General features: G+C 36.8%; 1 protein-coding gene across 1 annotated transcript in view; it reads left to right on the top strand.

The window, feature by feature from the left end:
• The first annotated feature begins 610 nt into the window (after positions 1-610).
• Positions 611-6,000, top strand: part of LOC129568028 (26S proteasome non-ATPase regulatory subunit 10-like) — a 38,880-nt gene continuing 33,490 nt past the window's right edge. Inside the window, exon 1 of the mRNA XM_055445536.1 lies at positions 611-1,594. The gene's annotated coding sequence lies outside the window, so the exon portion shown is untranslated. The remainder of the gene's footprint in view (positions 1,595-6,000) is intronic.

Genomic DNA, 6,000 nt, shown 5'->3' with positions numbered 1-6,000 from the left:
CGATTAAGTGTAATTTTATAGATTTGCTTCAAATACGGCAACTCTTTGAAAATCATTACTTGATGATGGCCTGAAGAAAAACCGGTATTATTAGTAGCAACATCCCACACACACCTTTTTTTAACTCGATTTCGAGCATTTTGAGTCGTTTTCAATTTTTGGTTTGTATTCAATTTAGTGGTTCGTATTTAATTTTTTGTTGTTGTTCGTCGACGATCTCAATTATTCATTCTAAACATACTAATTTTGTCTGAATTAATAGTTTTGAACAGTAATTTCTGAGCGATTTCTGTTTCTCAACCAATTTAGTCTTTCACAATTTGAAATGCTGTAATTGGTTCATCGAGTCGTCCAATTTATCAATATTTCTGTCACCGATTTAATGGTTGTTTTAATGAAAAAAAAACAAAACGGTCGCAGACACATTTTATTAATCCATTACATTGTATCTATTTTGGCTAGTCAAATTGATTGTTCGCCACCATTTAGGTGTGATTTTATCGTCGACGACACTTCCATTCCATTTGGTAATAATTGTGTTCGCAATTTAAAATTCATTGCTCGCCGATAACCGTTTCTAAATTATAACTAAATGCATTGGACGAAAATGCATGGCGATTATTGGCCTCGGTCATTTAATATAAATGGATTTGCATATGCGCTGCGATTTCTTATCTAACGCCCAAACGGAATCGACGAACGAAGCTCATAACGGAATTGTGCAGTCGCAATGAAATGGAAAACAAAACGAAAGCAAAAAAACCAACTTGTAAAAAAACGAATTGCAAGTCCGAATAAAGCGTAGAACAGAACGTTTTAGAAATAGAAGTCTAGAACAGAATAGAAGTTCGAACAAAGCCAGAGCGAAATCGAAATCAAAGCGACGTCAATATGCAATTGTTCAATTCGATGTGCACAATTGAAATCGTGTATCATTATCGCATAATGCGAAGTTCAGTGGCACATCTTGGTCAATGGAGAAAAAAAAATCACTGTGTGAGCATTAAGCACTGTGACACACACACACACACATACAACCAACGATTATCAATGCATCCGATGTTAGACTAAAAGTCGTGATTCGATGCTAAATGTTTGAATTTAAATGAAGAGCCAAACGATGCAGCGCGCAGCAATATCGAGATCGAAAACCAGTCAACTATCAAAATAAATGAATAATGATGTGGCTTGGTGTTTTTGTCGATTAATCACCGTTTTATTGCAAACAAAATGCATCAATGCCGATATGATATGAAGTGCGAACGAAACGAACAGCGAAAAAAAAACCGTATTCAAATTTCAATTTAAAACAGCTGTTGCGTCGTGTTTTGTATGCCTGCATTTCATGCGATGCAAATGCGCTGATTATAGGTGAAGCCAATAATCGTGTTAGAGCAACAAAGACCGCGAAACATATTTGTTTCTAATATTGAGCTGCGGTTGTTATTAGTTGAAGACATTTTATTTATTTCCACGTTATTTTTAGATCAAGGCTAACGCGATGATAATGGTGCATACGTATACACACGGTTATATCTTGCATGCTCAATGTGAATCGCCACACAAATCTGTTGCAACAAAACAGCAAATGCAGGTAATAAAGTAATATAATAAAAAAAACACAAAGAAAAGTAGAAACGAAAAAAAACGGCACCAACAGAAAAAAGGTAAACAAACAAAATGTGCGACTCGCGCTCGCTCGCGCAGTTAAATGTTCAACAAGACCCGATGTTGTACAAAACATACAAAACACATGTGCGCTGCAACAGCGATATTTCACTTCTTATGTGCGCACGTCGCGGCTCTGGCGCAGTCTTATATTTTTGTGTGGTTCGGAGATTTCGTTTTTTTTTCTACGTTGCAGTGAGACTAAGTGTCGTTATAGATTCAAAAACACGATGTAATTGTCAAGCCATTAGAAGTGTTCAGGCGAAGAATGCCCGTAATTCATTTGCATTTTGAAGTTGGTCGAACGGCCGCATTTTTTTCGCTTCATTTTTACCCCTGACCCACGATTCGATGCACTTTTGCATTTATTCATTCGAACGAACAACCGAACGAACGGAAAAAAAAGATGTCAATCTTACTTTATGCAATCCCATGCACATGCGCAGTGCGCATTACGCTCTACAGTCACTTTGATTCGCTTCCAATATATTTCGTTAATTCGTTTTGTGACCAATGCATCGAAATGAGTTACAAGTACTCTTCCACTCAATATATTGAGTAGGTATACGAACGACGCTTCGCACAGTACTCTTTGCTCAATTGGCAGCAACGGAATGAAGTGCATCACATGAACAGATTGTTGAAAAAACGGAACCAGAACGAATAGCCAATCTATAGAACAGAGAGAAGCATTGACTCGACCGTCACGTCTATCGCTAATTGTGATCAATTTTTTCGATCGAACTCATTTAAAAGTGTGATGAGACTCACGATCTTGACCGGATTTTTCTTCCATTTCTTTGGATCAAATATGAAAATCAAATCTATGCATAGAGTTTAACTAGACTCTGATTACTTGAGTTCGTCTTTCGCATGCAAATCAGCTTCTATCAGTAGCATAACTAGAGGGGCCTCCTTTAAATAGAAGTCTTCTATTTATTGTGAGGAAAAACACATGAGGAAATTTAAAAACCATCAAAAATATTCGAATCAAAAATTGATGATCTTGACTCTATTCGCCCATAAATACGTTCAATTACATATCCAAGTCCATCTAATGGTCACTGACCATTGGTTGTCAACGACCACTGGTCGGATTCTGACCGTCACAAATGCAATGAAATCCACTTTCAGCTCCAAAAAATACGCGGAGAAATTTCGCACGGACTAATGAACCAGCGCCCCCGAAATCAATGCAAATCCTCATTTTGATACTCAAAATTCGAGTTTTCAAACCATCGAGCGTGTGCTGTATGACGCAATTTGAATTGGCTGTCTGATTTTCAAATTCAATGGGCATTTTTTTCTCGCTGTTGTTATTCAGTCGTTACTGTTATCGTTGCTAAAAAGCAAATTAATGTGATGCATGCAATATGCCTCGACTGGTTCACTCTGAAACACTGTGGGCCGCAATATCGCATGGTTTTTTTTTTGGCTGTAATTCTTGCACTGAGAGTGAATTTAATGCGGTTGTATGCACTGTGCACAATGCCAATAGACATCAATTGGTTTTGTTTTATATACACATATATCTATTCCGTCGCAAGCGTGAACGAATTGGTAATGGCCTCTCCCAACCATCAAGTTATTCATGTTTCATGTGTTTTTTTTTTCGTCTCTACTCTACATCAAGTGCTGTGTGTGTACTCGCGCGCAATATAATAGTTCTTACACGTGTTGCGCACAGAGTTGACGTTTTATGGATTCGCCAGCATTCGACAGACTTGAGACAAAAGCGCGCTCGAGATGGATGAAAAATGAATAGTGCTAATTTAATAATATGTTCGTTTCAACAATAAATGTAGGCTCTTTCGTGTGTCGTTTGCGTTCATTGTGTGTCACTACATATATTGGGATGCATATAGCGCAGGCATGGAAAATCTGCACAGCATTCGGCCGTGTCTCAAAACACATTAATAAATTAAATTATATATTGTAAAATTGCTAATAGATTATAATGAAACGGCATCGAAGAGAAACAAAAAATAAACCAGTCAACACACAAACGAAATCGAAATCCATCGCGAGGTAAAAGAGGCTGGTTTTTTTTTAATATGCATGTTCTATGTTAATTAGGTTAAGGATATTCTTGTGGCGCACACTCGTTTTTTTTTCTACTTCGTTGTTGTTGGCGTGTGTGTGTGTGTCTCGGAATATTTATGTTGCTGTTTGATTGGCAATTTTGCTTTGGATTATTTGCAGAATTTATAAGTTTGTCAATTTGATTTGGATTTATTCAAATGAAGACATTTTTAATTGAATGTTACTTGACTCGAGACTCGGAGTTTAGACAGCGGCCACCGCTTCAGTTCAGCTTGCGCTTTTGTTATAGTTGCAATGAATAGATTGATGTTGTAATTAGAGTATGGTCGAGTAATTCATGAGTGCCTTCAAAGTAGTCGTTCATTAAAAGCATTAGAAGACATTAAGGTCAATAGAAATATAAATGATACCTTCTTGATTACAGAACCAAATGATGCTATAGGTCTTTAGCTCAGGCAAAGAGCTGAGTTTGAGCTCAGAATCCAATCCATCCAAGCTCTCAAACTCAAAACATTGACTATACTACAATCTACAGACACTGAGAGTCTATCAATGAGAGGCACAGGGTCTTTATTTAGAGTCCAAACGTATTATTTCAGCTAAATCATAAGAAAAACGTACATTTCCATAGCGCAACATTTATCAAATGTTATCGATGCAAAGTCACAGGTGACATTTCTTGCAATTAGCACAGAGCTTCATTTAACCGCACCACTTAATTTGTCATCATTATTATCATCGATCTCCCACAGCTTTATTCAACTTTTGTATTTTTCGAAAGGCTATTTAATTCATTCAATTTTTTTTTCATTCGATTGCCTTTTTAGCACTTCTTTTTAACGGTTTTTATTATTATAATTGCATGTGTTGAAAATGTCAGTGGATACGTTGAACTTCCGATTATTATTGTGTGTCATTGAAATAGGCAGGCTGTCGGTAAGAAAAAATTCATTTCAATAAATTATATATGACCCAGTATCAACACCGCATCGCAATTAGAAGCCAGTGGTGCCTCAAGGAGAAATCATATTGATCGCACTGCAATCCCGTCATTCGTCTTCCTCTCATTGTTTCAGATTTAAATATTTATTTAACCCATGTAGGAAAATGGTGGAAGATTTTAGTCGGCTGTCGGGTTGGATTCGAATTTTTTTAGAGTGAAAAAAACCTACTTCTCGATATTTTTGGTTTTTTTTAAATTTTCTATGAATTTTCCATCATTTTTTAACATTTTTCGTCAGTTCCTGCATTTCATGAACTGAAACCTACGTTCGGTAGAGTATAAGAACTAACCAACCTGTTTTAAGCCCAGCTTGAACTTCTCCATGGAATGAAAAAAAAAACGTTAAAAGACGAAAAAGTTTTCGAAACATCAAAGGGTTAGCTCGAAATATAGTCATTTTTATCGCGTGCAGTAAATACGAGACTCATATTATGAGTTCAAGTGGTTTGGAGATGTGACGAAGACCTTTCGACTGCGTTTTTCCGTTGGCCTTTTCAAGTGTTTGACTTTACAATTTGAGATAAGTATTTTTGAGTATTTTGCCTGAATAAATGTAGCTCGGGTCCGTGTCGCATATAAAAATTCCATCAAAAGTACTAGGTAGCGTGAACTTTAACACATTTCTTGGAAGTCTATTAATACATAATTCGTTGGAAGTCACTCTCTTACTATCCGAATTCAACATGCCATACGTTTTGTTTTTCGGGGCTATAAACTCTGGTTTCGTGGAATTGCTTGCACTTTTATGCTGTAAATAGCATCGAATTCGGTTGTAAACAAACTGAATGGTGTATACGTCGTTTGAGATAGTGAATTAACTTCAAACAGCTGACCAAAAAGTGTTTATTTATGCATGTTGATGCGATCATCTGAGCGAGTGCGCTAATAGCTATGGTTTATTATTATGGTTGTCATACAATAGAGTTACTGTAAAGCGAACAGTAACAACAATAAAAGCAACAACAACAACAACACAACCGCTGTCGATGCATAAAATGAATCGCGTTCATTCGACAAACGCCTCAAAATGGGCAACGTACGAAAGACAGATTACGTAGTGCCATTGTAATTTATGCAATTTAACTGCAATGCACAGGCACACACGGTGTACAGTTAACCGGTGACATGCGATTTTTGTTTTTGCGCTCACGCGCGCGTTTTTTTTTGTCTCGTTTTCACCTTCGATCGCGGCCGTTGTTGTCGTTTCAATTTTACATGTCGTTCAATTATACACAATAAATGTTTAGTGTTGTGTGGCTGATGAATTTTCAAGCGTGCCTATAAAC

Source organism: Sitodiplosis mosellana, unplaced genomic scaffold (assembly GCF_009176505.1).
Source record: "Sitodiplosis mosellana isolate CC-2019 unplaced genomic scaffold, AAFC_SMos_1.0 Smas_scaffold_15, whole genome shotgun sequence".
Lineage (NCBI taxonomy): Eukaryota > Metazoa > Arthropoda > Insecta > Diptera > Cecidomyiidae > Sitodiplosis > Sitodiplosis mosellana.
This window is presented reverse-complemented; position numbering and strand designations above follow the sequence as displayed.